This window comes from Pinus tabuliformis, chromosome 2_1 (assembly GCF_031772625.1).
Source record: "Pinus tabuliformis cultivar Carrire ecotype Pingquan chromosome 2_1, CPIR1, whole genome shotgun sequence".
NCBI classification, from domain to species: Eukaryota; Viridiplantae; Streptophyta; class Pinopsida; order Pinales; family Pinaceae; genus Pinus; species Pinus tabuliformis.
The window spans coordinates 600,429,825-600,449,416 of NC_142299.1; the positions used below are offsets into that span (position 1 = coordinate 600,429,825).

General features: G+C 37.6%; 1 pseudogene; it reads left to right on the plus strand.

The window, feature by feature from the left end:
- Positions 1-664: 664 nt before the first annotated feature.
- The window catches only part of LOC149201893 (plasma membrane ATPase 1-like), a 29,823-nt pseudogene continuing 10,895 nt past the window's right edge, over positions 665-19,592 (plus strand).

Consider the following 19,592-nt stretch of genomic DNA (forward strand, 5'->3'; position numbering starts at 1 on the left):
AATGCATAGATGTCCCAAGTATCAATAGCTGATTTAGTAGCTAAATATATCAAAGTATTAATAGCTTAATATCTGCTTTAATAGCTAAACCTAAATAATCCATACCTAGGATAGATCTATTAAGTATTAATAATTTATTTTCCCTGTATAGATCTATTAATTATTAATAATTTATTTAATTTGTTGTACTATGGCACTTTCCTCTATTAAATTAAGTACTGCAAACTACTTAGAAGCAATATGTTACCATACCAGGTAAACTTTATAAATAGCACCAAACTATATGGACTTTAAAATGAATTTATGTTGTTTGAAGATGGAATTATGGCATAGTGCTATACAAAATCTACTGATAACTAGCTATGATAAGAGAGCTTTGCTAATCAGCGGACAGCTCCGTACATTGCCCTCAAGGCACCACAGAGGTTTGTATTGCATTTGGTATTATTTTATTTTACCTATGTTTCTGTTTATTGTTAACTGTACAATTTGCTTAAATTTTTTGCATGTTATTAAACAGATGTGATCCAAAGTCAAACGTAGAGTTATATTTTCGAAGCGAATGCTACAGGGTGACTGCTTTGGGTAAAATCTGGTAGCACTACCAGGAAAGAATTTATCCCAGACACCATCTGAATATGCCATAGATCTGAAGAGTGCTGACATGGTTTCCAATTTACAATATGAAGAGTGCTCACATGGTTTCCAATCTACAAAGCGCGAAGGAGAGAATGGCCGATATACATTTTTGCTAACTTCCACAGAATTTGCAAATGTCGAGCTGAGTAGTGATGTAGAGAATGACTGGTATACATTTCTCTAGTTAACTTCAACAGATTTCTCAGATTCCTCTCACGCTGGTGCCCTACCTACATTAACTACGTTTGCACTAAATCTGGAGTGATCTGCGTAACTGCATCAAGTACAACGACTTGTGAAAAGGGATGGGATCCATGTCCATAGATGGATAACTCTGATTTTCATTAATTCCAATTTCGATATAAAAACACCAAAGGGTGAAATGTATCACTCAGGTCAAATCTCTATTTCTAAATTAATTCGAATTTCGAATTCAAAAAACGAGAAGTTCCTGGCTTCGCTCGGCTAGCTCAAATCCCCATTTTTAGAGATTAACGTTCAAATGCATGGCCCATATTTTCTCTGTTTTTGAAAACTCTTGGCTATTTACACCACAAATATCATGTTTTTGCTTTTAAATGTTCTATTTTTTTTTATGGTGTTTTCTTCTCTGCAAGGGCTTTTCCTAGTCGGACCTACAACGTGTACATTCAGTTTATCAAACATGTCTGTCTGCCTGTCTTGACTCTTCAACATGCTTGCATAATATACCCCCATTGATCAATCCATGAACTAAACACATATCTTTAAACTGTGGCCATTCCTTCTGATAATTGTATTTTTTTGGCAAATTGGTCATGGTTATTCTTTTGTTTTTTCATCATTAATAATATTTGCTAGTACTGTTGCTAATTTTGTGTTTTCTGTGTTCGTTTGATAGTAAATAGTAGTGTGGCATTTGGTCTCTCCCATTGGATATCGTTCCCCTCTATTGTATTTTTAGTAGTTCACAGTATTACTTCATCCTTATGGTTCCTGTGCATATTATCGGAAAAGAAGATGGCTTCTTGTTCTACCGTGTCATAATATTTCTCTCTTGTAGCCAGTATCAGTCAGGGCATACCCTATCCACTCTTTTTAGTTGAGGCTTTAATCATGTAAATTGTATCTTTGCAGGGAAAACCTCCTGACTGGCAAGATTTTGATGGTATTCTAACATTGCTTGTTATAAACTCTACCATAATTTTCATAGAGGAAAACAATGCTGGCAATGCTGCTGCAGCACTGATGACTCGGCTGGCTCCAAAGAGCAAGGTCTGCTCACTATCTTTTGTACGAGTGGCAGCCCCCATATTTTCAGTTTTCTATCCTTGGTTTTATGGGGAAGCATGCAATTGGATGTTCAGAATCCTCTTATGATCATGGGTGCTGCAGTTTTAAATTCATTGGCCAATGACTTAAGACTTTGAACTTAACAAGTTCTCAGAGATGGACAATGGAATGAAGAAGATGCAGCAGTGCTTGTTCCTGGTGACATAATCAGCATCAAACTTAGAGATATTGTTCCTGCGCATGCACGTCTTCTTGAAGGAGATCCTTTAAAGATTGATCAGGTCTTAATCCAATCCTTTTCTTTACTTCTTATTTCTGATTACAAGTGCTGGAATTTTCGGTATGCTTTTATATGGTTTCTGGGATTAACTTCGACTGTTTTGGTACTTTTCCTGAGCCACGTTTTATGACAATATTTTTGAATGTGTGTAGTCTACCCTCAGTGATCAGTCATTACTAGTAACAAAGGGTCCTGGCAATGGGGTTTATTCTGGCTCTACTTGCAAACAGGGTGAACTTGAATGTGTTGTCATTGCTACTGGGGTCCATAACTTTTTTGGTAAACCAGCACATATTGTCAACAGTACAAACCAACTTGGCCACTTCCAAAAGGTTGGTATTTATTCTGGACTTCTGATTCTTTTTTTGTCCTTTCTCTTATTTCATAAATACATAATTTTTGGTGATACTGCAGTTGTACCAAATTGGCTAGTTAGGGTCCGTGGTAATATTGGATGATCCAGTACTGTTAGTTTCCTTCAAACAAGTATCAATTACTAATTGTTTTCATGAATAGGTTTTCACGAAAGGATATGACAAGGATGTTGTTGTCCTGATGGCTATAAGAGCATCCAGAACAGAGAATCAAGATGCCATTGATGCAGCAATTGTTGCGATGCTTACGGATCCTAAGGAGGTAAGTATTTTTTTTATGTCATCATATTAAATTTTAGTTGATAAGCAGGCCTATGCTTATTTTACTGATTTGTATCTTTTGTTGTGGCTTTTAACATCCATGCATCTAAAAGGCGCGGGTGGCCATTCAAGAGGTCCATTTTCTTCCTTTTAATCCAACTGACAAGAGGAAAGCTCTCACTTATATTGACAATGAAGGGAAAATGCATCAAGTTAGTAAACGTGCTCCAGAGCAAGTATTGTTCTTTGGAAGTTTGACCTTCTTCATTAGACTTGGTAATGGGTTGTATTGTTTAGAAAGTGCTTCAAAACTTATTTGTACACATTCTATTAAAACTGAAATGACCAAATACCTTCTGCTAGATTCTTAACCTCGCACATAATAAGCCACAAATTGACCGGCGAGTTCATACAGTTATTGACAACTTTGCTGAACGAGGACTTCGCTCTCTTGCAGTTGCATATCAGGTTAATAATATGGCTTCTTTTGCTTTATCTGTGGACTGAATCTTCCCAGTAAGTTCTTCTTGTTGATTATATATGTCTTTATATCTATCTCAAAATCTTTGCAGCAAGTTCCAAAGGGTAGGAAGGAGAGTCCAGGAGGGCCCTGACATTTTAGTGGATTGATGCCTCTTTTTGATCCCCCATGCCATGACAGTGCTGAAACAATCACAAGGGCTCTTAATCTTGGTGTAAATGTCAAAATGATCACAGGTATGGTGAGGTTATGTTGTCATCAGTTTCACTACTGTATTTGTAATGCAACGAGCCAACATTTAACTATTTACTTGCAAATGTTCATCAGGAGATCAATTGGCTATTGCCAAGGAGACAGGTTGCCGACTGGACATGGGTACAAACATGTATCCATCATCCTCTTTACGAGGTCAGGACAAAGATGAATCAATTGCAGCTTTGCCAGTTGATGAACTGATAGAGAAGGCTGATGGTTTTGCTCGTGTTTTCCCTGGTGAGCAACAATTATCTTTTACTTCTGTGTTTTTCAGATACTTTTATTTTTTCATTTCCTTAATTAGTGTTTGATTCCATATCCTTCCTAATTTTGACTGGTCATTGCAGAGCATAAGTACGAGATTGTTAAACAATTGCAGGCTAAAAAAGGCAGACATAGGAATTGTTGTTGCTGATGCAACTCATGCAACAAGAAGTGCTTCTAACATAGTCCAGTCAACAAACTGGCCCCATAGCTATTTTGTTACTATGTAATATTTGCATCCACTGTGAAATGATTTACGGGTGAGAGTACCTACCTGCCTTGAGCGACTTATATGAATCACTGGTTTTAAGGTTTAAACATCAATTTATATGAATTATTGTTTTTAAGATTTAAAGATATTTTTCAGTCTAGGCAATTAATTTTTCAGTCAAGATTGAACAGAATGTTTATTTGTGGTTGAGCATTATTGAAAGGGATCACTTTGTATCTCCAAACCCTGTTCCTAAATGATTTTCTGCATTTCTGTTTAGCATCTTCATTCAAATAAAACTTCTTTAAGTTCATAATTGTTCTTGTCATACCTGGACAGATGGATGCAAATGGTCACTGCTCTGCAGCATGTAGGCCAGTCAACAAACTGGCCCCATAGCTATTTTGTTACTATGTAATATTTGCATCCACTGTGAAATGATTTACAGCTGAGAGTACCTGCCTGCCTTCAGCGACTTATATGAATTACTTATTTGTGGTTCACTCCATTTATTCCTTGACCTCTGCCTCCCATCCTTTCCAGACTTGGAACAATTTCCACCAGGCCAACTTTTCCAAGTTCTGCAATTCCCTGCAGACCCCGGCAGGGACTACCGCCACTGCAGTGGCTCCTTGTTCAAATAAACCCTTAACTCTCAAAACCTAGCTAACCATAGCTCGCATGGATCCATCATATCTGAACCATTGAAAGCAATGTATTCCAGGGAAGAACGATCTTCTGACTTGCTTCTCATGTGGTAAATATTCTCTAGATCATTAGATGAACCCCATGAGCTTCCCCTGTCAAAAGCTCATTCATCATGCCAATCTACTCAACCTAGACGTCGATTCGTACAGGTTAGATGTCCATCTATAATACTCCTCTACCCATAAATCGCACCGCACGTCATTCTCTGCTTACCCTTGCCCGTGCATGCGACTATACCAACTTGTCCCTCTTCCTACACAACTATACCTCCCCCATGCACAATATCGCCATGCTCACCCTCCATTGCAACATCCAACCATTTGGCCTTATATCTTTTCCAATAGAATTAATAATTGTCGAATCAATTTAGCAATCACTGAGTTGATTCATCATAGTTTGACACTACATCTTTTTTGGTACTAATTTTCACTTCTAATTTATGTCAATGTATTAAATACCACAACAATTTAGCCATCATATGTACCATCATTTCTTAGAAGAAATGTTATTAGGTTAATTCGGTGTACAATGCTTTGGTGTTGGGCATTTCTTTTCTTGAAAATCATTTAACCGTGTTACCTTGGCATGAAGCCCAACCTTGTGATATATGGATTACTAGACCAATTGGGATATGTAGGGCCGATTGCTTTCTCACTTTGTTTTTTGGGTTCATTCGGTCCTCGGACCACCGTTGCAGATTTGGTTTTTTCCCTACATTGTTGACATTTTGTTTCATGAAGTTTAAAATGATTTGGAGTTGTTGGATCAATTAGGATCTTGGGGTCGACTACCCGACGGCTTTGCTACTCGATCCGTTTGTTCCCAGGCTTTACAATTTCAACAATTGATGATCGTTTATGCCTGAACATAATTTGTTGTCAGCAAAATATTAATTTTCTATTTAGCATCAATGTTGAGAGCTTGGAACGATGGCCATTGTATTCAAGTAGAAAGTACAGTCATAGCACAACACTACAAACTAGCCATGGCCTTATTAGTGAACTTGACGGGAGGCACAAGTACCAGCGGATTTTGATGGAATAGGTGCCTTTTGAACTTGCACTTAAGTGGAAGGAAACACAGTTTTTATAATGCAGTCCCTCATGCCATGTTTTTTTTGAAGCACTTACCAATAAACAAACCATTGAAATAGTGGGGTTGGGGAAATGATTGTTTCAAAGGCACCATCTTTACAACCGAGGTAGAGGCAGGCACAACAAACCTATCACAAGTAAAGATAAGATCAGATAATTATATTTATGTCCAAATAATGGCCACAAAGTAGGTCAAAGGGACTATTGAGTACAATGATGTCCATAAAATACGGGAGAACCAAATGGTCTCCTATAAAAAATACAATGCATGAACATAAAAGGTACAATGTAGGAATATAAAAGATACAATGTATGGGATGCCCTAACGAAGAAGATCAGACCCATCTCTCCTAACATCGGAGACTGACTGAAGAGCACTGGAAAAAATTCCACAAAGTTTGCTCGCTTGATGAAGGGTCAGTGGGAAGTACGGATTGTCCACTAACTCGTTTTTTGGAGGACTTTGTGCACTGCTGAGGTCTCAAGGACCTATTCTGTCTCCCAAGGATAGATCTGAGACGGTTTAGCTATTGGGGTCTCGAGTGGCAGGGTGAGGTCCCATGAATCCTCACTGCTTTAGAGTCTGGATATGAAACGGTATCAATCGTTCTCTTTGTGACCCTCTCTAAAGGTAGTACCCTGAGAAATGTTGTGATCCTTTGTGTGGGGTCTGGTCTGATGGGAGGTTGAATAATATGTGCTTGGAACCTAAGAGCCTCCTGCATATATAGGGCCAAACATCTCTGATCGAGATATTTGAAAAAATCTGTGAGCGTTTGAGACTCTCTGAACAAGCAATGGAACCTTCCTCTGATCTCGTAGTAGATAGGGCATCCAAAAATGAAATGCACCTCGGTCTCTACTTCCTGTAAATCACATACCTGGCAGATTCTACCTGGCCTATCAATCTGGTGGTTCATATCTACCTGAAGTCTATGAGAACTTACTCTGAACTAGCCTAGAGGATTGTGAAGAGCATGCATCCAATGGTGAAATGTGTATTGGGGTCGAATAATGAGCCCATCTCTCAACTCCAAGAAGTGCTCAACATAGAAGGCCATCTTTGGGTGCAACCCTCCCAGAGGATTGACCCAAGTGACCTGGACTGTAATATCCCTCCCCTTAATAATAAATATAAATAATAAATAATAAATAATACAAAATAATAATTAATAAAATAAATTATAAATAATAATAAATAAATCACTTAATAATAATAAAAATAATAAATCATAAATGTTAAATAATAAATAAGATTAAAAATATATACAAAGAAAATAAATAAATAAATAAATAAAAAATAGTAATAACCATACTAAAGCTCTAGATAAGAATAAGGAAACTATCAAAAAGAAGGAAATAAAACGAGAAAAGGAAACTATCAAAAAGAAGGAAATAAAACAAGAAAAGGAAACTATCAAAAAGAAAGAAATCAAAAGAAAGTTGCATAAGACTTCTATTTAATAAAGGACGAGGAAGATGAGAGGCAATTTTTTTCCAGCATTCTATCATTCCGAGATTCTATCTTTCATTCTCTTGAGAGAATGGTATACTAAGACTTAGGAGCACTTGCAGTAGTACATTGATTGAGGCTCGGGGATGGCCAGTTGTAGTAGAATCCTTGCACAATTGAGCCTACAGTTGGGTGGAGAGTCGTCCCCACAACCTTTTGTCATTTGGCAAACCTTGATCACAGGTAACATAGATATAAAATTATTTGTCAGCATATTTTTCTATCAAGAAATTAGTTTATATTTTTTTTTATTGTTACATGTGGTATCAGAGCTGGTTTCAACTCTTGTGACTTCTAAGTAAAATTTTTGAGAAAAATAATAAATTATTTTTTTCAATTATATTATTTGTAAAAATTTAGTGAAACTAAATTTGAGAGAAATAAATACAAATCTAACCTTTTTTAAATAAATTTATGATACATACACTATGATTTCTGTTTAGTTTAATGAACTGTTAAGATGTTGAGTATAATGGTAAGGGAATAATGATGCACATGTGTTCTTATAGTGATGATGTATCCTTATGATTATGATGTTATGTCGAAGTATATTAACATATTCATTTACTACATGATGAATAGGTATTTGATGTTGATGTTATAACTTATGATAGTATTTCTTGAGATGAAGCATGTATTTGCGATTAACTATGATGAATGCAATTTCTATGATACTATGATGGTATATCTAATGCATTGGTTGCATGTTGAAGTATGATGATTGACAGGACTCCACAATGGGCCGAGAGGGCCGGTTTATTTGATGATCTCGTGCGAGCCCATACGCACGAGGGAGAATAAGTAACATCATATGGGCTGGGGACAAACTCAATCAACACTACATATGCCAGTGGTTCCTTTGTCTTGTGTATAGCTCTTGATGGATAGCTCTTGAAGAGCTATGGGATCATCTTGAGGAGGCCAAGTGCCTGATGTTCTAGGCTAGGTGCCTATTATTGGATTGGGATGCCGAAGTCTGGAAGGGATGTAAAGGACTTCAATGCCTGGGGCTGTGCGCCTTAGTAGTTGTGGAGGGAGTGGGCCAGCCTTGCGAGATGCCCGGGGTCATTGAGTACCGGACCGGATGCCTGCCTTGGGGCAGATGAGGTCTGAGTCAGGCGCGAGCCTTGGGGCCAGCCTTGGACTAGGATACAGACCGGGTCAGGCTTAGCTTGGTGCCGAAAGTGGGAAAAAGGACAGAGATTCCTTGAGATTTCCCAGGGTGTTGGGGACTTTCGATGCCTGCTGGTTATACTAGTTCAGCAGAGGGTGTTGGCAACATGAAGTAAATTAAATAATAAATAATTCAACTTAACTTCGGGACGAAGTTCCTTAAAGTGGGAGAGTATGTAATATCCCTCCCCTTAATAATAAATAAAAATAATAAATAATACAAAAATAATAATTAATAAAATAAATTATAAATAATAATAAATAAATCACTTAATAATAATAAAAATAATAAATCATAAATGTTAAATAATAAATAAGATTAAAAATATATACAAAGAAAATAAATAAATAAAATAGTAATAACCATACTAAAGCTCTAGATAAGAATAAGGAAACTATCAAAAAGAAGGAAATAAAACAAGAAAAGGAAACTATCAAAAAGAAGGAAATAAAACAAGAAAAGGAAACTATCAAAAAGAAAGAAATCAAAAGAAAGTTGCATGAGACTTCTATTTAATAGAGGGCGAGGAAGATGAGAGGCAATTTTTTTCCGGCATTCTATCATTCCGAGATTCTATCTTTCATTCTCTTGGGAGAATGGTATACTAAGACTTAGGAGCACTGGCAGTAGTACGTTGATTGAGGCTCGGGGGTGGCCAGTTGTAGCAGAATCCTTGCACAATTGAGCCTACGGTTGGGTGGAGAGTCATCCCCACAACCTTGTTGTCATCTGGAAAACCTTGATCACAGGTAACATAGATATAAAATTATTTGTCAGCATATTTTTCTATCAAGAAATTAATTTATATTTTTTTTTACCTGGCCTATCAATCTGGTGGTTCATATCTACCTGAAGTCTATGAGAACCTACTCTGAACTAGCCTAGAGGATTGTGAAGAGCCTGCATCCAATGGTGAAATGTGTACTGGGGTCGAATAATGAGCCCATCTCTCAACTCCAAGAAGTGCTCAACGTAGAAGGCCATCTTTGGGTGCAACCCTCCCAGAGGATTGACCCAAGTGACCTAGACTAACTTCCTGTAGATGTCCTCCCTTATGATCTTGTTCAACTCTTATCTAGTAGGTAGAAGGTGACCAGGAACATCTAAGGAATATTAGAAAGGACGGAGATGATCCAATTGAATGCCCACTAACTCTAAGAGATCTGAAACTCCTATAAACCAACATCTAGCCCCGCCCGATGGAGTAGAACGAGCAATATTCTCAGAAGAAAAATATGCCAAGTAAGGGTAACGATCCCTACTCTTTATTGAGTCTGCAAATCCCCGGACACAATGCAAGAATGAAACCAAACTGAAGACTGTCTCAAGCCAAAAGGGTTGAGCTCCAAACTCTGCAAGGATAATGTGTTAAGATATTGTCTGTTTGCATCTAATGATGCCGAGGACAAGAAGAGTCTGGACACTCTCAACTGAAGCCCAATCCGACTCAAGTAAATATAGTCCCAAAATCTCTGAGCGATATAGAACAATGGGATGAATCAAGGTATCCATGAGGCTCATCTTGGACGAGGTGTCTTGGAAGTAATGTCGAAAGCACTGTCTCTCAAGAAGGGCTAGGGATTCATATCCTTTGTTGATCCAAGGCTGAAAAGCTAGTCGCAAACTGAAGCGGGGACCTGCGAATTGCACCCCCAAGTACATATACGAACTGGTGATCTCAACCTCCTCCCCTCTGAATAGAAAGTGAACGTATGAATTTTTCTTCACCCCATTGATGATCATAACCTTGGTTTTACCCAGGTTGACCGTCAACTGTCGAAGATCGCAAAACAAAGCTAAGGCATCCAATTGTCTCTGTAATCCTTCTAAAGATGAGGAGAGGAGGACCACGTCGTCAACAAAGAGTAAAATAGATATCATGACCTGGTGAAGAAGGCAACCATCAGTGTCCTGGATATGCTCGTGTAGAAAAGCCTCCAACTCATCACTATAGATCCCGAACAGGGTAGGGGATAATGGACAACCCTGTTTAACCCCAATAGTGCTTCAAATGAAATTAGACATCCCATGAACCATGCAAAGACGACCAAGTACGGGCTCATATAGGCGCGTAAGAGAATAGTTGTACATAAAATAGAGGTAGAAGCAGGCACAATAAAGCCATCACAAAGTAAAGATAAGGCAATAATTGACCATTAGTCTTGTGAAGGAAAATTTGCCTTCCATGTGTATATAATTGTTCTTACATTACCAGAAAGAAGCACGGAAGCATATTGAGATACGTATTTAATAAAAATTATCCACATAAATGTATCAACCTATTTCTAAGGAATTTTGTGATCTTTCCTTCATATTGTTCACCCGAACTCATAAAATTGTTAATGTTGTCAAGATATGAATCATGAGATCACAAATATGAATGAATGAATGAATGATATTTTAACATCCACGAGACTAAAAATAGCCTATGGGACTACTAGCCTCCCTGCTTTTTTTCTTTTGCAATTTAGTCATTTTCTTACTCAAATTGATGATGAGCTGACCCAACCTTCTACCAGTGCCCTCATTGAAAAGACAATGCCAAGGAATTGATGCTAACACACTGTTATACTTGTCCCTGATGTCCCTGAAAGCATCAAATTCCAAATTGAAATGCTTTTCCAATATCACTGCCCCAAAAATGCAAAAATTACACACCCATTCTTCCCAAACTTCTTTAGGTCTCTTCCATTGCCTTGTTTCATACCGAAGCTGATGTGAGTTAGTTCTTAATTGAGCAATAAGAATCTTTTCTTTCCAGGAATGCTAGCTCCAATGTACTCTTTTTGTTGGAGATCACAAGTGGGGTTAAATTCCTGAACATACTACTTCTTCTTTCTACCCAACTCTTTTCCCTATATATGCTTACGAAACTTATCCATAACAAAATTATTTAACCTCTTGCTATTTTTGAGACATGCATTGAGGTAAATATTCCATTTTTGCATCCATTTGTTGTTTTGTCTCATCCATGATTTCTTTCTTTCACTCATGCCTTCATTGAAGATAATTTTCACCCATCTACCTACTCCCATTTTCTCATTTCTTTTTAGATACCTTATAAGATGCACCATTGCAATTGCTTTAATGGGAGTTTCTCCTGTTTCACTCAACATTATCTTATAAGGAACTGAACTTTTTATTTTGAACTTGCTCATGATCAAGTGTTTTTGGATTGTCTCAATTTGTTTCCATTTTGAAACAGGGATGATGCTAGCCCACAGTTCACACCCATATAATATCACTGGACAAACTAGGAGTCCAAAAAGGACTTTAATCATTTTCCAATCCCATAACTTTGCCTCTCTACATCTATTTTGAAGTGCATATAATGTTTTCCACCCTCCTAAAATGATCTTATTTCTACAAACCTCCCAATTAAGCTTGTTGTTGAAATCGATCCCGAAGTACTTGTATTCATTTACTTCTTCAAGAATGTTGCCTTCAAAGAAGAATTTGTGCTAGCTTTGCTTCCTTTTATTAGAGAAAACCATTATTTTGGTCTTAGTGGTATTGATTTGTATCCCCACTGCTTTACAAAAATGCTCAAGAGCATATAGGTGCATCTAATATCCATTGGCCGATTTATCAATCAATACAATATCATCAACATATAAAAGAAGCTTTATCACAAACTCCCCCAACCGAACACCATTCCCACCTTGGAGCTTTAGCCACTCTTCCAATTTCTCAATATATAAACCAAAAATGGTAGGGGATAAAGGCCAGCTTTGCTTGACTTCGATATCACTTCTAAAACTTTCTGAAATGCCTGCAAAAGTTCTAATTTTGACTTTCACCTCTTCATAAAGCCTATGGACAACAACTGTATATTGCAAAGGAATTTCAAGTTCTTCCATTCTATGCCACAACTTATCTCAAGGGACCGTGTCAAATGCGGCCCTTTTTGGTCAGCAAAATACTTCTTCTTTGTCCCCTCAAACCTTTTCAATAATGTTTCTCAGCGAAATACCATGATCTATTGTAGAATGCTTTCGGCCTAAAACCCGCTTGCCCTTTTGCCCTCTTTTCATTTACTTTTTCCCACTTACTAATTCTATTTTCTACCATGTCACAGAAAACTTTGCAAGAAAAGGATTTATCATAATGGTTCTATAGTTGGAATGATTATTAATGTTTCCACTTTTGAAAAGGGGGATTGCTAGACTAGTTGTCCAATCTCTTGGGAATCCTTTCCAAATTACGTTTTTGAATATTTCCATGATGTGCGGTGCCAGAATGTTCATTCCCCACTTTAGATATTCTGCTTGAAGTTCAACCAAGTCCTTTGCCTTCCCTATTTTCAACTTTTTAATTCCTGCCTCCACCTTTTGTAATGTGAAAAGCTTTGTAGTTGTGTTGATCTTGGGAGGAAGCTCAACCTCTAATGCTTTTTCATAGAGTTGTCTTTCATAGTCAAAACACTAATTGACTGTAATATTATTTTCAATTTGCTTCTTCCTTGGTTGAAGTTACTGCCAAAAAAACTTTGAGTTATTCTTGCCTAGTTATATTAACTCTTCTCGCCTTGTTTGCATGAACTCATTTTTTTTTCATTTTAAAAATATGCTTATATAACTTTGCATTCATCTTCTCCTTGCCTGCCTTTTTCAAGGTTCTCCTTGCCATTTTGCATTCCTCATCGAACCAAGCATTCACAGGAAAACAACTTGATTCTAATTTCCTCTTCTTCTTCCTTTTTTCTCTTCTCAAGTGCACCATGAATTATATTTGTTAACTCATGATTGTTGAGGCTTTGGGGACCAATTTTCTCCTTCTAAATTGATCTCCCGAGCATTGTTTTGAAGATAGTGCAATTTTCTTGTGTTGAAAGAATGTTTCCTCTTGATGTTGATTGTCGAGAACATTGGGTTTTCCTCCTATGTTATCTTTCTTCTAACCAAGATAGCTTTATATAAATTGGGTTATGATCTGATTTTAAGTCCCAAATATGCTCTCCAATCTTAACTTCATCTATCCTTTCTATTAAGCTTTGTGAACAAATAACATAGTCAACGACACTTGCCCCATTGTATGTGTTGCAAGTGAAGTTCCTAGACTTTTTCCATCTATCTAGACCATTGCAGATAATTAAGTTGAAAGCACCACACAATGTAAGCAACTCCTCTCCAAAATGATTACTAACTTTGTCATCTTCTGAACATATCAACCATTGAAGATTCTCCTCTTCAATGAGCCAAATAGGATTGTGATTCTCTTTGCAACAAACAATACTAGCTTGTTGATTTGTTGTTCTAGAATTGAAATCTCCCACTAAAATAACTTCTCCCTACTAAGAATATGCAGCAATATCTTGCTTTAAAGCTGCATACGGATCTTTGTTGTCCAACCCCTTATTTTTGTAAGTTTTTGATACTTGAGGCGCAAAATAACATGTTGCAATTCTTATGTGGTTCTCATTCTTTCTTATTTTAAACTATAAATATTGTTTATTTGTATCTTCTTTCACTAACTGAATATGATAGCCTTCTTTTTCTTTCACTAAAACAAGTATTCCTCCATACCCTTTGCCATTTTCTTCTGCCTCGTTCCAAACTGCTAACTTCAAATATCTGAAAAACATAGGAGTTTTTCAACCATCATGCTCATGAGTTTGTGTGACAAATTATGTCTCTACCTTCTATAATAGGCCCTATCCGAGGTTCCCTCCTCCAAGGGTAACCTCTATAGTTCCAACAAACTAGACTTAGGTAGACCTGGGTAGGATTTGATTTCTACATGGTTTGGCACACAAGACTCAAATTTGAGTCTTCACCCCTTTTTATCCATGTTGATCCTATTGTTTTCCTCCCTATTATAAAATTACCTGTTTTTTATTTACTTCCAACCTGTTGCCCTATTTTTCCATGAGGCACAACACTACAATAACTTCTTTACCATTGTACAACCATGCTCTTTTACCCTTGTTTCTTATTGCTCTAACTTCCCCACTTTTTCTCTTATCTCTTCTTGTTTCTTTCTAGTTAAATCTTCATCTAGGAAGGTGTGAGAATTTCAAGAGTTTATTTTTGCTTAAGATATGGTGTTTGTCTTGCACAGTTTCCATGATGAAATTTATGGGTCGAGGCCTCTCTTCACATATCTTTCTCACCCTCCTTGCTTGGAAAATTTTCCCTCTCCACTGTAATTTCTCTTTCAAAAAGTCCCTTGTCAAATTGAAAGTTCTTTCATTCTTTCCATAGTTTTTTATTCCCTTGATAATAAAGTTTGTGTCCCTATCTTTTCTTTGTGTTCTCTTTCCTGCGATCTACGAGAACTTACATCTTCCTTTTCCTCTATCTTGTAACCATTAGTGTCCTCAACTCTAGTTTTGATTTCTTTTGGAATGTATGTCCTCTTGTTCTCTTTTGACTTCTTTTTGGAAAGGACTACTTGTTGGACTATTTATGTATCTACCTGAGTTGTTTTAGAGATTATCACATCCTTGTTTGCTACCATTGATTCAATCCTGGTTCGCCATGCTACCTTCAAGTTTCCCATTCTCGTTTTCCTTCCTTTAAAGCATATTGTAACATTGTTACTTTCTCTTTTAAAATTCTATTACCTTCCATTAAACATTGATTTTCTTGGAAATTTTGCGGTCTCTTTCCTGTTCTTTGGCTTTCAAAATTTCCAGCCTTGCCCTGGCCTTCATTAGTTCTTGGAAATATAGATCTTATGACCAAGTAAAATGTGTAGATGTGGGACTATAAATTACTGGCTCTTCTTTATTTTTGCTGCTCTTATTTGTTTTCTTTCTCTGGGACTGTTTTCTTCTTCTTTGTTCCCAATTAAAGTGGGCAAGCCTGCGCTTTAAAATGCCTCGATATTGTTTTGCATTTACCCAAATCCACTTTCATGTTTTGTTAGCTAAAGTAATTTTGACTTGGCCCAAATGATTTGTTTCCACAAAATTTGAAATTTCCTTGTCATTTTTAACATTTACTATTGATTTGTTTTCCATTTTGGGATTTCAAAATCCACTGTTTAAAATTGAAGCCAAAAAGTAGCTTCAAAATTGGCCCACCACCGATACACTTGTTGATTTTTTCATAGAGCTATATTGTTCTTTTCTTTGATAATTGCATTTCTTCATTAACACATTAGGTTCATCCATAAAATCATAACATTATTCATATATATATCATTATTCAACAACATATGCAACTATGTAGAAAGAACAATATCATCATCATCAATTCAGTGGAACATAAAGGAACAATAGAATAAAAGCATTCACACATAGAGACACTAGGATTGATCGAAGACCAAGGAAAAACCCAATATGGGGAAAACCCTTGCAAATTATACTTTTTAGATTGTCATCAAATGATTCAGAAAAAGAAAGTACAATTATCCATATCTTCATCTATGAAACTAACCAGCAAAACAACTACAACATTCATAAATGAACCCAACAAAGCTTATGCTCAAAAATCTAATTCTGAAGACTGAAATGAATAGTCACTGTCTGCACCCAATTGTTGAACCCTGCGGTCACTAAGAGAAATATTTGGAAGACTGAGATTTCATCTTTTAGATCTTGGTAGCATGGAGGAGGTGTCATACGAGCAACTATAGCTTTCTTAGTCACTCCCTTAATCTTGGCATGCGAACGACTGGGGTAAAATCTGGACTGCAGAAACCCTAAACCCCCAGTCACATGGATGGAGAGTTTTCTGTGCAATTGGAAGGATCCCATTGCATGGATGAGCTTATATGCGTGCAACGATAGTCGAATCCTTCTTGTTTAGTGCCTGCGACTGGGGCCCAAAACCCTAAATCAGAGATGCGAGCTTCAGACCTTGCAATTTCAGCTCAGACCTAACTAGATCCTCCACAAACACACCTCAAATCTGTGTGAGCCAAAAACAAGATAGAAGAGTGTCTCATTATTGTGTCCAAATGAGGTAGTGGGCACTTGTATTTATAGCCTTTCAAGCTGGTCCACTTTTCTTTAGGGCCGACCTTGACAAATGTGCACATGAGGGATTTTCTTCATAAGTATACTTTCCCTTATTCGATTTGAGTGATCTTTAGGTTGATTTTGGTCCTCTCAAAAAGATGAATTCAATGCAGTCAGTATCTCCATCAAGTGAATTGTCCAAAGTGGAATTTGACCGCAGTTGCATATTTTTAACAACACCAGTGGACAATTTTTCTCTGAAAATGGCAGAGTGAACTAGGGATTTCGTGTGACTTTTCCATCTTCTGTGTGGGGTTGTATATAACAAAATAATGCTTGTTAATGGATTATATCATGGACAATCTAAATCCCTGGATTACTAGCAACTATTGAGCAAATGAAGAATAATGCTTTGTTTCCTCAACTCCTGAAAATGGAAAAAAGTCCCTACACATTTTGTCCCAATCTATTGGACCTTGCACAAACTCAAAATAATATAGAACTTTATAGCTCATTTTGAAACTCCTCGAGGTTCATTTCAATATATAATCCAACATTTCCAATTATAACTTTATTTTTACATTTCCATAACAATCAAATTTATATAGAAATGTGCATAAAGCAATAAATGAGTGAATTAAGTAGAGACTTCTCTCCAATCTTTGTGTTGGAAATAATACTGAGAGGGGGGGTGAATCAGTATTATCTAATTCTTTTAATAAATCTTCCTTATTTGTTCTTTGAATTAGTTTTGCATGTCAGTACCATAAAATAATGAGCATGAACAAAGAAAACAGATAGTCATACCAAAGAACACAAGATGTAAGGTGGAAACCCAATGTGGGTGAAAACCACCTGCTGCAATATGTCTCTATCTTCTTTCAAATTAGAAACTCCTTTTACAATGGTTTTGTACTGGTGCAGTCCTTTACCAATACGCAGGCTGCAACCTGCAGAGAGCTACAACTCTCTCTCGTTTTCCAGTCTCTCCTGGAAGGGAGCTACAACCCCCTACTTCTTTTCTTACAAGGACCATTTTTCATAAATTTTCAAACTGGATCCATAAGCATCAAATGATCATCAAGTACAAGAGAATCACCCAATCAACTGTAGTAACCAGATCAACAATAATAGGACCAAACCCAGAACACAGCAATGATAAACAAAGATTTTAAGAGAAGTAAGCAGCTTCACCCATGTAATGCCTGCTTACAGTAAGCACCCTGCTCAACTGCTCGCCTGCTTATGTACGCACCCTGCTCAACTGCTCGCCTGCTTACGTACGCACTGTAGTCAACTGCTCACCTGCGTACCTCGCTCTGAGTCTATTGAACTGCCTGCGGACCTCCGCACCTGCAACCCTTCTGTGCCTGCGTACCGGCGTACCTGAAACGCTTCGTGCCTGCGTATGTACGCACTTTTCTTTCATTGTACCTGCGTACCTTCGGGCATAGATGATTTCAAGAATTCAGAAATAACCCAGACAGTCAGATCTACAGATCTGAACATGCGTCGAAGAGATCTCAATCCATCAGTAGATTCGCCTTATTTAGATCTAAACATACTCCCAAGAGATCATAATATTTCAGATCTAGCCCTCATAAGATATTCAACCAAAAACATGCTCAAGCCAAATGATCTCCTTTGCTTTATATAGGAAAGCTCTTCCTTAAATCATGGATCAATACCACGGGCCGACACCATAATAACACAATACCGTCGGCTAAATACCAAGAGTAAAACATAAGAAAACCCCACATGTGAATTTCTTTGCCTTGAAATGTGTGCACTGGGGGTACGCACCTCCTGAACGAGATAACTGCGGGTATGTACGCACTTTATGTAACACTGACCTGCGTGTACGCACCTTATGTAAGGTGTACCTGCGTACCCCTTATTTTCTTCAATATTTGATAGCTGATCATCAATCTCTGCTGCTGACTTGAAGTACTGTGATCTATCACCTGAATGGGTTGCCATCAAGGACAACACTTTAGCCATAATGCCAACAATCTCCCCCTTTGGACTTGATGGCAACCTCAAAACTTCAGCTTCATTCTCCCCCTTTGACATCAAGGGCAAAGGGTTATGCTCCCCCTAAGAACATGCTCCCCCTGAATATGAACCAGATCTGCAACGAAGAACCATAATCCACCATGAAAGAGATAGAGACATATTGCAGCTACTTCCAAGATCTCTTTCTGCACATCCTCCATAATGCCAACAATGCATTATATGCTCCCCCTGAACCTGTACCATCAATGAGAAGAGGTTCAACAATAAGATGATGCATCAACAACCCCCAGCTTTTGCCTGAGGTATTCAAAAGTGTCCCTGGGCAATGGTTTGGTGAGAATATCAGCAACTTGTTCCTTAGAAGGAACATACTCCAACTTGACCTTCTGTTCAAGCACTTGTTCCCGGAGAAAATGATACTTGATTGGTATGTGCTTGGTTTTTGAATGCATAACCGGATTCTTTGAGATGCTGATTGCACTTGTGTTATCACATAAGATGGGGATAGGTGGTGTACAAGTGATTTGAAAATCCTGCAAAGTCTGCATCATCCAAAGGAGTTGGGTGCAACAAGATGCAGCAGCAACATATTCCGCTTCAACTGTAGACAAGGCAATTGAACTCTGTTTCTTGCTGAACCAAGATACCAGTCTGGAACCCATAAAGAACGCACCACCACTTGTGCTTTTCCTGTCATCCACGCTTCCGGCCCAATCTGCATCTGTATAAGCATGAAGTGTAAGATCTGTATCTCTAGGATACAATAAGCCATAATTTTGAGTCCCTTGAAGATATTTGAAAATTCTCTTCACTGCCTGAAGATGAGTCTCCTTCGGATTTGCCTGAAATCTTCCAACTATTCCAACTGCATGCATGATGTCCGGTCGGGTACCTGTCAAATAAAGTAAACTTCCAATCATAGATCTGTAGGTTGGTTGATGTACTGCTGCAGATTCATCATTTGCACTGAGGCTACATCCTGTGACCATGGGTGTACATACTGGTTTTGCATCTTCCATACCATATTTCTTCAAAATCTGTTTGAGATACTTGGTTTGAGATAAAAATATTCCTCCTTCTTTTTGTTGGATTTGCAAACCAAGGAAATATGTCAGTTCTCCTAGCAAGGACATTTCAAATTCTT